The sequence below is a fragment of the Dermacentor andersoni genome, unplaced genomic scaffold (assembly GCF_023375885.2).
Source record: "Dermacentor andersoni unplaced genomic scaffold, qqDerAnde1_hic_scaffold ctg00000041.1, whole genome shotgun sequence".
Classification (NCBI taxonomy): domain Eukaryota; kingdom Metazoa; phylum Arthropoda; class Arachnida; order Ixodida; family Ixodidae; genus Dermacentor; species Dermacentor andersoni.
The window spans coordinates 2,845,797-2,861,070 of NW_027314754.1; the positions used below are offsets into that span (position 1 = coordinate 2,845,797).

A 15,274-nucleotide genomic window follows, 5' to 3' on the forward strand; every position below is an offset into this window, starting at 1 on the left:
CCCGGTGGCCACAGCTGCAGCAGGAGTAAGCTAGAGTTCGTCGCTATGTCCTTTAACGCTAATAATTTTCATAAACTACACACTACAAAAAAAAAAAAAAAATGGCGCATTGTTTTATTGCGTATCACCACGCCCGGCGGTAAGAGCTGTAGCAGGAGTAAGCTGCAGCTCATGTCTATGTCTGCTGTGGAAGATATAGCTACAATACAGGCTTCACGAGCAGTCCTGTCAAACGTTAATGGGGATACACCGTCCAAAGTATTGTCTGACATTTTGGGGACTTAAGTTTGTTTTGCGGAGATAAACCAGCAAGCGAACGGAGTCGTGGGGATTCGATTTGTCCGTGCACAAGGCACTCTAAATTTATGAACGAATTTATGACGCGAAAGAGGGAAATTGTTGTTGGCTTCTGGTGCAGAGAAAGCGGAACGAAAATGAAATCAGACGGGCACCCGTCCACCTTTCTTTTTTAACCTAAGGTCGGAGTGGGGCCAATAAAAGACGTAAAAAGAAAACGGGGGAAAAGCATATTATAAGTATTTGCCACTTTTGCGTAGCTCTGCCGGGTACGGAGACTTTAAAATGAAAATGTCATTGTCACTGTGAGTTTGTATGGTCTACGTTATTCCACGTTCGTGCGGCAAAAAGCATTTGGGGCAGACGGGACGCTGCCTTAACATCCGCCTTAGGGAGCACCAAGGTGCGATCAGGAATGCAACAGGTTCGAATCTGGCCGCGCATTGTAGAAATTGCCCATGCAAGTTGTGGTTCGAAAAAAGTGATATATAGTATAAGAAGGGGGGGGGGGGGGGGGGCGTAAGTCAAAACAGCCGCGACATTGTAGAAGCCCACTTCATGCATGTCAAATTCAGGTACATGCGTCAGCCAGACTTCTGTCTCTTTGCGTGATAAAGAAGCGGAGTTTTTGAATGGCAAGATAGGCTGACGTCATTTCACCTCTTGTACGCGTCACTTCATCACATGCTCACATTCTCTGTGTATTTCATCGCTCGTTTTAAAAACTAAACCAGTTGTTAGTCTGCTCTCGTATCGGGCACTTCCTTTTGTCCTTCGTCCGGGTTGCGCTGCCCATCCCTGGGAATATGTTCAGTCACCAACTTGCCCGGCTTGTTGCGTTAATTGAATTTGTATAGACGGGATTCATTGCTAAAGGAAGGTAGATGATTATGTAAAAGAAGCACCTTCCAATAAAAATAAAGTATCTGAAATACAGAACAAAATAATCGCATCGACGGAGGAGGAGGAAATAAAGAGAGAACGCAGGGATGTTAACCAGAAATGCGTCTGGTTAACCAAGCAAGAAACATTAAACAAATAAAGAGTTATCAGTGCCGTTTTGCAAATGAAATTGTCCTAAGACACGGTAAACGCGTACACCCATTGCTTAGGTGACCTGCAAAACAAACACAAACACGCACGCACGCTCACGCATGCACACAAACAAAAAATAAAAGGGAAAACGAGTTCAGAACTTAGCACCACTAACTCTCTACGTTCGCGGCATACTTATGGTGAATTCCACTGGTCGACCTACAGCAAGTTTGCGTTTTCCACAGGTCGATTTGGATCACCCACTCCGCGAAGGAGAGCTTTTCTTTGATCTGCCGAGCAGAGACGGATATCACCACGACTCCGACGACGTGTTGTCGTTACTTCCGCATTGGCCGGGTGCCTTGGCTGTTGTCGGCTGAAAGGCTGAAGTGAAAACGCGAGATGAAAGGCGAACGCGGGGCCTCAACTTCGACTGCGCTCCCTGATGGAGTATTATTCAGTTTTCGTCGCCGGTGGATGGGGATTGCGTCTGCCCGTGCCGGATTTGGCTTCTCCCTCGTGAATTCGGCACACCCGCTCCTCACAGGCCCGCGGGATTCGCTACTGGGCTCTGATGCCTCGACAAGAGCACGTGCGCGCGCCACCGCGAACCTTGCACACATTCATCATTTATCAAAATGCCTCCTATTTCTTTTACGTTTTCCTATCATTTATAGAAGTACCTCCTATTTCTTTTACTATTTCGTTCACGCGGAGACAAGATCGCGCACGCGCAACACACCTCGAGCTTTCCGTTAGACACGTCCAAAGCGGGAGAAGTCTGCCTATGATGCTATGAGGAAAATGAAGGATCCGTGTGTGTGCATGTTTATCTAGGTCAATTACTAACAGAGGACTGTGATCATGAGGAGAAAATTCACAGAATAAAACATGGTTGGAGTGCATACGGCAGGCAATACCAAATCCTGACCGGGCACACAGGGCTGTCGTTCAAAATAAATGCGTACAATTATTGCATTCTACCAGTGCTAACATGCGGGGAAAGAAAGTTAGTGATACAAAAAGAGGATCGAGAACAAGTTGACAAGACCGTGCAGAGAGTGATGTAATAAAAAAAATTTTTGCCGTACCGTTAAGACACGGGAAGAGAGCGGCGTGGATCAGAGAGCAAACGGGGGTAGCCGATGTTCTAGTTTTCATTGAGAGAAAAAGATGGAACTGGGCAGGCCATGTAATGCGTAGGGAAGATAACCGGCGGACCATTAAATTTAAAGAATGGGTGCCAAGGCAACGGAATAATTTTTCGATTGAGATCGATCTATTTAATTTCTTTATTGTTCCTTTATGGGAAGGGACAAACGATGGAAGAAAAGAACACCCTCAAGAGCGCCAAAATATTTCTTGTGGAAGGTAGCGGAGAAGTGGAGGGAGAGGGGGGGGCCGGTTTCGGGCAGAAAATGTTGTGGTAACGGAAGCACAAATACAACTGGAATAAGGTTCAGCGAATATTTATCTCGGTCAGTGCCACAGCTAGTTAGTAGTTAGAAATGTTCGTAGTTAGAAAAGTCAGCAGTTCACACTTCCTGATAAACATGGGAGCGAAGGACTGAGTTCCCTGTTACTCACGAGATTCTTAAAATCGAAGGCCTCGCGTGTTAGGTAAGTGCGAAGTATTCACTGCTGTGAGAAACAGACGTCCAAGTCAGCCTTATCTATTGTCTCAATGGGTGCTGACTAGCAACGAGGGTTTCCCGTTGGTCTCATCTCTTTGCACCATCGAGGTACAACGCTCGCAACGCTAGGAGCGGCGCTCATCGCGGCAGCTTTTTGAAAAGCCCGATAGCTGCCAGGGCGATGGTCCTCCTGCCCAGCAGGAGTTGACTTGCACGCTGCGTCACGCCAACATGTCAAACGCTCGTAATGTTTGAAAAACTGTTCCGAGTTCCAGCGATGGCCTAAACGGCTAAACCTTGCTACTGCCTGTGTTTTTGGAGGATTCTGTAAGAATGCTAGGGATGTTTCGCCCTTCTGGCAAAACAGCCAAGTTTTTTTTTCTTTTTTTTTTCTATAAGAAAATCAATAGGCTGCTTTTGCGCGGAAGTGCTACAAAAAATAAGAATCTCTGGGCGAAGCATTGTTTCAAACGCAGCGTATATTAGCCTGTACTTGTATAAGAGACACAAGCTCGCTGTGAAACTCTTCACCAAATCGTCTCGCTATATACATTCGGAACGAAATTGCGAGCAGCAGTTACTAAATTTACGCCCCGACCCAGAACCGCTACGGAGGTTTTCCAGTACATTATTCGCGAATAATTTCTCGGGCGTCGCTGTGTGTTTTGACAATAGTCCTCAGAAAATGCTAGTCTTTTATCAAGTAAATAACTCCCGTATTCACAAATAACTCGAAGCCCATGCACGACTTTAAATGTCGATTGGTGCGAATGCGCTCAAGACGCTGATTTCGTTCCTTTGATGCTTTCACGACAGGCGTCATTTAAATCAAGTCAAGCGTGGGCTTCAAGTTACGATGCATTTCTCAATACGAGGGTAAGTTTCTTCACTTATCAGGCTTGCTGTTAGGCCTACCATAAGCAGTGAAATTCATTATGTCCATGCTGTTCTGGCATCCTAATCAGAATTCGATCACTTATTTGTGACTGCGAACAGCACAGAAAATGTTGACAAACAAAAAGAAAACAACACAAAGCGCGTTGAGTTGAGTTTTTTTTTTGTCTGTCTGCATTTTCTGCGATTAGCCATAACAAGGCAAGTACAACAAACTACTCCTGCGCCACATACTTCAGCAATGACTGACCGATTTCATATTTCCAGGGATGTCAGGTAAAGTATAGATGAAGCAGGGGCTCATGTTTAAACGTGTGCGATAATAAGGTCTCTCAATGAAACTTCATAAACCACCGTTTTAATGCGAAAGCATCATATACCCCACTACGCGAAAATCCGTCGACGTCATCGGACGGAAAGATGGTACCGAAAATGGCCGATGGCGCAAAGAGTGAGAACACGTCAAAAAAGGCTCGAATTGACCTAAAATTTCTCAGCGAGGTTCCTGTAAACGAAGTAAATCATGGCTTTCAAAAAAATTACGTACATTTGGTCAGGATGGGAATCGAACCCGGACCTCCGTGGTGCGAGAAGAGCACGCTTCCCCGACGCTGAAAGAACGTGCGAACGCGCGTTGCATGGGTTCCGCTTCCAACAGTCTTTTCCCATCGTTTTTAGAATGTGGACCACTTTCGACGACGCGAGAACGAAGAACTCTACAAACGCTCCACGCCATCACCAAGTTTAAAGCCGTGAGCTCCGCTTCTACTTTTTGGCGACACTCCAATGTTCCGGAGCGGAGGCGGCCGCGCCAAGCTTAAAGCGCAGGTCATAAGCCCATAGAGGCGCATAGGGTGCGCTAGGCCTAGGCGTGATCAGGCTTAACCGTCCGTGTGCCACCATGGTAGTCGAAACTGCCCAAGCCATGGATATTCAATGACTCCCTCTTTCGAACCCGAGTGCGCCCGATAGGGAGAAAGATGACGGAGATTGGCAAGTCGCCCTTTCGCTTCGACAGGGGAAGGTGCGATAGCCAAACAGCGAGAAACCGAGTTGGCGTCGAAGCAGCAGTGGTCTCCCCTAACCGCTACCACGTTGCCGCAGTTGGCGCCATCAAAAAAGACGAAGCAGAGGAGGTGGAGGCGCCTTCTCCCTCTGCCAAGACTTCAAGACTGTTATCCGGACCCACCAAGGGCTATTCGTCGCAGACGTCACTGCGCCACAGCTCTCTGAAACTGTAACCGGAGCCTGTGGGGCCGGCAGAAACCAATTTCTGCTGCACCCGAAGCCGGGATCCAACATCATCACCATTTCAACACCCAGCCAAGAGACGGTGGACGCCATTCGCCGGACAACTCGGCTACACGTTGGTTGATCACTGCACGAATTAACCGCTTACGTCACAACTGGCGAGGATACGAATAAAGTACTGGTGCACAGGATTACGCTACACACTCAGCCAAGACGCTCATTGCCAACTGCGAGTCGGCCTAGTTGGAACATATTCATATTTATACTTTTTGTGCGCAAACAAACAGGGACGAAGAATAGGGGCAACACAAGGACGAGCGCTCGTCCTTGTGTTGCCCCTATTCTTCGTCCCTGTTTGTTTGCGCACAAAAAGTATAAATATGAATATGCTCATTGCCAACTTTCGCGCTCGTACGCAGGGCCCAGAGATTTTGCGCGCCCGAACGCTCGGCGAAAGCAAATGGGCGGTAACCACCTTCGATGGCCACTCAACTCCAAGGTTTGTATGTTACATGAGCGGGAACTGGCCTGTCACCCTCATGAGAGCACTGTGCAGTTCTGCAATACGTGCAAGCAGACGGGACACAGTACACATGCGTGGCGCCAGCCGCATCGGCCGGTCTGCCAGCAGTGTAGTGCCAAGGAGCCCTGGAACACGAGTATGCAGCCAAAGGAGTACACGGCAATAGAAGCCCATGAATACACGTCAAAATTGCCAAGCGATTGGTCGCTCGAGGCACTTTGTGTGTATTCGCGGGCTTCTTTCACGCCCGGAAAAGCACTTTTATTTAGCACCTGCTGAGCATCAGAAAGGTGTAGCGGGAGTTTCTCATGCTACTCTACAATATCTCATTGACACTTTTTATCTAATAATAATAATTGAGAAGTTGAATCATTATTAAGCCTAATTATCTTATTAGGCAGAATGCAACAAATAATTGGTTTACCTCCAAGCGACGGCAAACAACATTTTCTGTCAAGCTACGCAACATTTGCAAATTTTTCAGGTTTGGTTCAAGTTAAACAGACTGTGTATATATTAGCTACAAGAGAAAAAAAAGAAGTGGGAAAAGGCGATACAGTCGGTTTTCTTGCAGATAGAATAACTTTCTTTTTGTGAGGTGCAGTTCTGCGACAAACTACGTGTTTATCCTATTAGAAATACTATGCTGAAAGAGCCCGATCGTGGATGTGCGAAACGCAGTATGTATTCTCTTGCAACTAAACTTGAACAAGAAACACAACCAAGCAAGAAATATAACGCGTCTGTTCCTTTTACAAGGTAACTCAATTGCCCCTGGATCACTCCTGCGCTTTTCGTTTTCCTTGTGCAATCCCGAAGGCATCTGTGCATTGGCTTAAAACGAGGGGCTGCAGAAAGAGAAAATACTAATAGAACAAACATTTCACTCTCCAAATCGTATTCCTGTGACAGTCTTAAGAGCGATAGGCTAAGCTCGATCAAGGCATAGACTGATTCTTCGATTTCTGCAGGATATCAACTTGTGTTTTTCCACATTGTAGCACCTTGGTGGAAAGATTTAGGCCCAAACAATGAAACGTTCCTTTCCTTCGAGCGCTTCCTAACCTTACGTGAGGCCTTCTTACAGCGAAGGACCGATGGAGGAAGCAAGCGTACTCTGAAAGCTCCCTTCACCCGTCCTCACGTAAGGAGCGGTTGCCGCATGCCTGGGTTCGAGATTATCTCTTAAAAGCTTCACGCGAACACCATTATTCAATAAAAAATTTTGTATCGTCGCACAATCTTTAAATTGAAGAGCTAATATAGAGAAGCGTGACGCTTTTTTCTAGTTTTGTTTACTAAACTTAAATAAATTAGCGCATTACAGTGCAAAACTTGATGTGCTCCATCAACGCTGGCACACCGGCGTCGTGCAACGCGTAGCAACGCCTAGGAACGCTTTCATGCCGCACGCGTGACTGAAACGAAAATACCTGGCAAGAAGTACCGTGCTCGCGCATCTCCGAAGGTGGGCGACCGCGCGCATGCGCAAGCAAAGGTCACGTGGTTAAGCAGTGAGGTGAAGCGCTCGTTCAGGGCCAGGAGCGGCGTAAGGATGCATGAAGGTGGCTTTGCAGCTACCTTATGCTGAGGAAGCACCAAGGAAGCCTTCACCGAGGGCCCCTCAGTAAGGAAGCTTTCAGAGTGACATAAGGTAGCCTCACCGCAATGAAGGCTTCCTTACTGAGGTAAGGAAGATTTCATTGTTTGGCCCTTATTCTTATTGTTATTGGTGTTCTTGTATCCCACTACTTTCATCAACTAAGCCGTCTCACCACAAAATTCTTGTATATATATATATATATATATATATATATATATATATATATATATATGCAGCCAGAGAAGCGATCTTTATCATGTTCAATATACTTAGGAAGCGACAGAAATAGGCAGTTGAATGCGCAGTTCAAAGAGAAAAGCAAGCTGAACTTTCCTTTCTTCTTTCTTGTCGCTCAACCACCCTCTCACTACCACTCACATGGAATGTTTGATTCACCTCGATGGAAAAAAACGAATATAACTATTTCTTTGGATTCATAAAGCCATAACTATTTCTGTCGAACAGAAAGCGAGAATAGTTATAATTTTACCGCGGCACACGCCACTTAAGGTACTGTGAGGGCCACTATTTTTGCTTTAAGGCCTCATTGCAAGTTTCTCTCTTCTTACGTGGTGTCTCTGCCCAAACCTGCACAGTTTTTCTTCCTCCATTCACAGCATTATAGCTACATAACAGAGTTCTGAGTAAGACTCGTCCAAAGTACCACATTACCAGAGCAGCATAATAATGCTCGATGCCCATTAGAAGTAAAGACAGGGCATAAGGTTACGATGTTGAAGACAATATAAAAATAAATGTACACGAGGACTAGATACGTTAAGCACTACGGACTGCTCGAGTCTTCGGTGGTGGATACAAGCCAGCGTATCTACAGCGTGACGACACTCGACGTGATCAGGGTGCATGAATACAAATACATTTACAGTGTTCAAGCCAGAGCTATCGGTAGTCTACATGCAAATTCACGCTTGTTTGAATTCGATTCTCCCTGTCCGTTTTCAAGTGGAATCCATGTGTTCTGTCGTTTCATTTTTGTTTACTTTTTTCTGAGAAGCACGTTTCTGGAATGCTGATAATAGCGCGACGCGTGGTATATATCTCTTTTCGAAATCAAATTGAATTATTGGAGGAACTTCGTCTCTGGACGCGTTATTGAATTACTCTGTTTGGGCAAGAAGTTCTAGACGACCTGGTACTTGATATAGCTAAACCTGTCCACGTCCCACTCCATGCACAGCGCAGGGTGCGGCGCAAGAAGGAATTGCACAACCTTGCTCTATCGTGTACGAATTCCCCTGGCTTTCACTTAGAATAATAGCCAATGCACAGCACGCGACGAGAATGAAATGCTCAATCGGGCTTGTAAACCTAGCTTACGGTGAAATTAAGCAGACAAATACGCAAAAAAGCGCCAGTGCATGTTCGAAGGATCGGGACCCGTAAGTAGGAAAAATTTCTTACACTACTTTTGTGCTTAAAGGTAAACAACAACCACTTACGATCGTAGACATACTATTAGCGTAGGGAGTCGACCGGGAGCAACGAGCACTCACGAACGAAAATTTCAAAAAATTTGGCCCAATGCTTAGGATTCTAATTAAAAAGCAGAAACTAAAGCCGGCGGATACTGGCGCAATGAACATTAATGTGGTTTGCCCGTTGGCGTTATTTGAGAAGCACAAAGCTATGACCTGTGATCTGTGAATTATACGCTATCTGATCTAGTCTCGTGTCATTTTTCTTGCCTGCCTCGTAGACTTGCCTGGAAGGGTTTCGAGAATGACGTTACCGAAGAATAAGACAATTAATGAAAGTACACCAAAAAGAAAATTCTGATATTAATGATATTCAGACTTCCCAGTTAAGAGCCAGATTTCGGCGTGATTTCGAACTATTTCGTGCTGAAAACCAATGACGGTGAAATTTGTTTCCGGTTGTCTGCCATAAGAGTATTAACTAAAGTGTTAGCTAATTGACCGTTAAAAACTACTTAGGAACTAGACAAGGAATGCTGGATGCTATGTCAGGCTGCTAATGGAAACACAAAGTTAGTTCGGTCCACGTAACGCAAAGTGCCTCAAGCGGCCAGTCGCGTGGCAATGTTGCGTGTATTTGCGAGTTTCTTTCACGCTCGGAAAAACCTTTATGCAGCAGGTATTGGGCAACAAAAAGCTGTATTCAGAGTTTTCCAAGCGTCTCTACACTGTTCTCATTGTCACTTTTCATCTAATACAACATTTAAAAAGTTAATGAATTAATAACAATGATTATCTAATTATCCGGAATGAAATAAAGAAGATCTGAGAGTTTCCAAGCGACGGCAAACAACATTACCGTGGTTCTGTGCAGCTACGTCGCATTTGCATATTTTTAAGTCTTGATGCATGATACTTAGGATACCCTGCATAAAGTCTCTTACCCGTTGTTCGACAAAAGGCAGCACTGCAATATCTAATGTTGACCGTTGCTCAGCCATGCAGCTGGCTATACATATATATATATATATATATATATATATATATATATATATATATATATATATATATATATATGGTCAGTGGACGACCAGTTGTTGAGCCCTTGAATACTGCAGCGACTGAAATGTCTGCTATTCTTTAGCTACCCTTACAGTTAATCGATTTAATGCTAGCTTTGCACGGAGGGGGGGGGGGGCGGCAATAGTTTGATTGGAACAATTTGGCCCAAATTACATCTGAATGCCGCTTTTGTCAACAAAGCTGGCATTTTGTTTAAATTTTTCGACGCTTACTTCTTTTTTTTTCCACTCGTCTTCAAAAAATCCACAAACACTGCCTCAGCAAATAAGTTACGTATAAGGGCCAGATCTACCTGAAGCAATGTTACGAACCTGGCTGCTTCTTTTCATTCACTATCTTGCTGAGACATTCTCAATTATGCCTAAAACTTTGAAGGACGGCGATATGCCTAAAAATTTCTACGGCTATAAAACTAAGCATGGTACATTAGTTCACGCTTTACACAGTACACACTACACGGCTTAATGCTTAAGCCACGAGCAAACTGACGAGTAAACAGATTAATTTCTTCACAATTATCCCTGCAACATTCATATACAGTATAGAACAAGCCGTACAAGCCTACTTCAAATACAAAATTGTGCTCTTTTGATTCAGAACATATTACACCTTTTTGAAGATACGAATCTATCAACAATGGTGGTTACAGCACTGCTACATAGGAAGCTTATGACGCGAACTGCTACAGATGTTTCGCTTCACTTTCCGTTAGGTGACAATTCATTTACGCTATGCTTTGGACCACAAATGGCTCAAACTAACGTTTGGGTGACAGGCTATGTAGAATAGCCTCGATGCACAGGAAAACAAATCCTAGCTCGGAGACAAAAACTTGTTGTTCCCTCAAAGCTTCGCAAACAGCGTCTCAGAAGGATAGACTCGCTTGCTCAGTGTACCCAGTGGTTCGACATCCACAGCCAGTATTGTAGACGCCCAACAATCCATAGCCAAATTGTTTTTGATTCGGACTTGTTGTTTACGGGTTCATGTTTAAAGAACTCGCTCGAAAGAAGACAACATCTAGGACTAAATAATAACGCAGACAGCTGTCCTGTCGTCTAGTCTTATGTGTCGTCTATTCTTTTGCCATTTCTTTGAAGAGGTTCATTTTTGATTGTCTCCGACCCTTGGTGCTTGCTTGTAAATTGGCATCATGGGGGAAAATGCCACCTTCGCTAGATATCGCCGTCGCTATGCGAACAAGCGGCGGCCGCAACTCAACGTCGCAACAAGAAACTCTTGCGGGATTATGTTGCCTTGCAGGAATCGGGCGTGTCGCACCAACCTGGATACCCATAGGCCGCCAAGTTTATAATGCTGGAGTCTGCTGAGCGGGAAGAGGCCCGAAGCTACCACGAAAAGGCCGGAGGACGGCCGGGCCAAGGAACCCGTAAATAAGGCATGCGGTGGCTCTTGCATAATGCACGATGTTGCCGCTAACCGCGGCCCACTCCAGCATTTCCCCGAGACACTCCTTCTCGCATAGGGCCAGGCCACATATTGGTGCCGCCAGCAGTGACCAAGAGCGAAGGCGGGGATGCCTGTCAGGGCAGAGCGATCGATATGCAGAAGGGATAATAAAGTGACTGCCAAGAATAGAAATCTCGCCGCACGGTAAAACTGAGAACCCGTACTGCGTGAACGAAACCAACTAAGCGTCGAGAGATGCCGTGAAACGACTGAGGCATAGGCAACGGTTATAGCCAGGGTTTTTTAGGGAAATAGCTTACGATTCGGAGAGGATTCTCTCCATGTCATTTTGTTTAAATAAAATGCAGATTCTGGCGTTTCACGTACCAGAGCCACTATATAGTTAGGAAGCACGCGGTAGTGGGGGATTCCGGAATAATTCCGACCACCAGAGCGTCTCTAACATGCCCCCTAGTTATAAATAAACGAGAGGTCTTGCTTTTCGCCGCAATCGAATCGCCGTCGCGACGACCGACATCGAATCGGTGACCTCGACATTAGTAGCGCAACGTCATATCTTCTGGGCAAGCCCCGCGGGTGGGTGTCCGTTCATAGAATACCACGAGCAAGAGGTAATTTGGTTATGCACCGTGGCATGCAATGACATAGAAAGGCTATCCAGCAAAATAAAAAAAAAATGTTGGGTGATGTAGACTTGGCGCGTCCCGGCTCCCCCCCCCCTCCCCCCCCCCCCGAAAAGAGGGAACAACTGCGCTCACTCCAGCAGTATACGGCGTCTAATGCAAATATTTCTGCGCGAAAGATTGCCATTTACCATATTGGTACGAGATTTTTCACAAGATTATACTGTTCATCGCCACTTTCTTTTGTATACCCTACACCACTGGTAGTGGTTTACTTTTGCAGCGTTTGCACGAATAAATGGAGTTTCTCATGCTTTTTGGTATCAAATAAAATTATGCGTTACAGCGGTACAGCTCAGGGAGTGTCCCGCGCGGAGGAGGAAGGAAAGAAAAAAAGCAGAGGGCAGGGAGGTTAATCAGAATAACGTCCGGTTGGTTACCCTACACCGGGGGAATGGAAAAGGGGAATCGAAGATGACAGGAATAGAAAGGAGGAAACGAATGCATCACAAACATTTGGGGCTCAGAACAATTGGTACCGCGATAAATAATCAAAATGTCGGATAAGCTGAGATTGTTTCGCCTCTTTTCAAGTATTGCAGAATCACTCTACGCCAAAGAAACTTGAAATATGGCAGGCGAACATCGTGCATACTTCACTGTTTGCAATGCCGTTAGAAAATATATCTCAGAAACTGAGTGGCCGAGGCTGTTTTACAAAATCGCAACATGATAGCGGAAGTACACAGTAATGCTGGTGATAATTCAGTTGCCCAGACAAAATGAGTTCAAAAAACGGTGAAAAACCTCTATTTCATATGAAGAAACAAGTATTGTGTTTCGTACTGCATGCAAAAACGACGCACCAATGTATAAAGTCAATGCACTTTGCATGATCAGAAAGCCAAGCTCACCATCAAAAATAAGAATTTGCGAAACGTAGAAGCGAGCGCAGTTTCAGACAAATAACCCAGGATGCAGCCTCGATTTATTATGTAGTGCGTAACAATATTCAGCATATCGACCGCTCCCCACCTTCACACTAGGTTACATTGAGCGACATAAGATGCGAGGGACACACCTTCATTACTCCTGCGTTACACCATAGTTCCACGAAGGTGAAGTTACGAGAGCGCAGAAACTCGAGGAACCAAACTTGTCCCTTCAAAATTTTGCGAGATCATTATTGCCGAGCCACGCAATAGTGCTCTCCTGGTTTCTTCAAGGTCAATTTACTTCTTTTTGTTCTCCTTTCGTCGTGAAGATAATCTCAAAGAAATACAGTATGCTTCCCGTTTAAAAAAAATTCTTAGTTTAATAACGAGAATAACGCAATGATGTCGGACGTCGAAGCAAAAAAAAGAGTTCAACATCGAGTTATGCAAGAACGCAAGGGATACGCTATCGCTGGGGCTTATGAGTTTCTAGTTAGGGCAGCGGCCTATGTCAGGTAGCCGATGATCTTGTGAAAGGACCCAATCGGCGTGCCTCCTATATGAGAAAGTTCGGTCATGCCCTTCTCTCCGGCCCCACACCTTACTTTAGAAGACTCGGATTGGATTACCTAGAGGGACATTAAGCGCCGCCGCCAAAGGCATACCAATCTCGATAGCAAGCAGATCTTACATGACGCGCTTTTCACTTGCGGTTGTAATCTATGTTAAGTGTTCGCCAACGAAGTGTAAATTATGGTGAGGAGTAAATAGATTAACTCTACAGAATAGCCGAAGGGTGGCCCACGACATCGACTAAACCATATTATCGAGGACGCCACAGCACATTTCTATATTCAATCAAGCCTAACCACGCTTTATTTAGGCCTTTCAAGGAACGCGTACACAAATAATTGGACCAATAGCCTATGTGCGAATACCTAGTCTAGCTTTGACGTCAAGATTCGGGATACCGTTGTCATAGTAATTCATTACTATTACCATGGATTGAAGCAAAAAGGAACTGATCATGACGCACTCTACGCGCATAATAATGCTAGTGGGGTGTGTGCAGTAGGCCTGTAGCAGGTTTTTAAGCAGAGTGCGGTCCCAAACCTATGTTTCGGAGGCGAACTTTAAAAACGCCGAAATGCGTTAGGAAACTCTTCGAGAAACTCAAACGGCCCATTACGTTAAACCGACCCTTTTCGAATGTGCACTCATAGCACGTGAGGTATCTAGTGCACCAAGTATTATTTTTGCCTCCAACCCGTAGGCAAGTGTCAAAGATAATCCTTGTACTTACTAACTGAATTAAAGAAATCATAAATTAATGGAAATGAAAGGGGGTGAAAAAGCAACGGGCCGCAGGTGGGACACGAACCCACGTCTTCGCATTGCGCATGCGATGCTCTACCAATTGAGTTACCGCGGCGCCGATTCCCCATCCACTTTCTTGGCTATAATATGTTTCCTAGTAGAACCCGGGGAGTGTGAGCCAGTGCCACCATTCAGAAACCGTGGCGGCGGGTGTGGACCATCCTTTCTGCCTCAGACGTGACGAGTATACGGGATCTTTTAGGGTGAAGGCAACTGGTCTATAAACCCACGCGCGCTGCTTGAAGGCATCAATGATCCCGAACTCGATATATATATATATATATATATATATATATATATATAGATTGCCTTCAGGTAGGACGTGTCGTGTGGGTTTCTCAGGTGCGCGACTGCTAGTGTGCAATACAGGTCGCAAGCTTTAAGAGACCTCATCTATTTCACCCATCGGCCGCTTTAGGATTGCTACGTGAAACACTCAGTGTGATCGCTGAGTCTCGAACAACAGTGATCTCAAGACCACTGAAGGCACGGTGCTGTTGCATCGGCTGTCAGGCAAGTCTTCTTATAGAGTGGCCAATTGTTGGAGAGTTTTCCCTAACTTAAAGAGCTCACAGTTTCTGTTGAATTTCAGGAACTCCGCGGGATGTTAGGTAGCTATGGTCAATTTGTATTGACGGGGAAGAATGAGACAGCGCCAGAACTGAGACGTGCACGTGTTCCAACTTTCATTACACGCGTGTACATATGGCCGGGGCAGATATCCAGGTAACGTACGTCAAACAAAGGACACAAGAACTAGACAAATTACCAGGACAACTCAAATAGGCGGTATCCTTTGCCACGTTAAAATTGTGACGTATCATCGCCTCTGTTTAAACGGCGTTATCGAGCATTCTACGAGCATATGAACAGGTGGTCACTACAACATTTTTCTGAGCTTGAAGTCATCGCTGCCTATGCTCAACAAACCAGCGCAAAGCCTCAGAATTCTGTATTAAGTTAGAAAGGCTATAACATTTGTGACCAAGATAAGTATAATAATGAGAGCCTGTGCGCGCATCTGTGGAAAAAAAATATTGCCGAGACCACGGTAATAATGAAAATGGTTATGGAAACCTACACATGTATGCTAATTCACTTCAGCGTGTGATCAGAAACACAAAAAATTTCTGTACTCCTAACAATAATCCT

General features: G+C 45.2%; 1 protein-coding gene and 1 non-coding gene across 2 annotated transcripts in view; both read right to left on the reverse strand.

The window, feature by feature from the left end:
• LOC126518285 (uncharacterized) overlaps positions 1–15,274 on the reverse strand; it is a 118,211-nt gene that overhangs the window by 39,798 nt on the left and 63,139 nt on the right. The gene's annotated exons all lie outside the window — the stretch shown is intronic.
• TRNAA-CGC (transfer RNA alanine (anticodon CGC)) lies at positions 14,106–14,177 on the reverse strand. The gene has a single exon. It is a non-coding gene; the product is annotated as a tRNA-Ala (tRNA).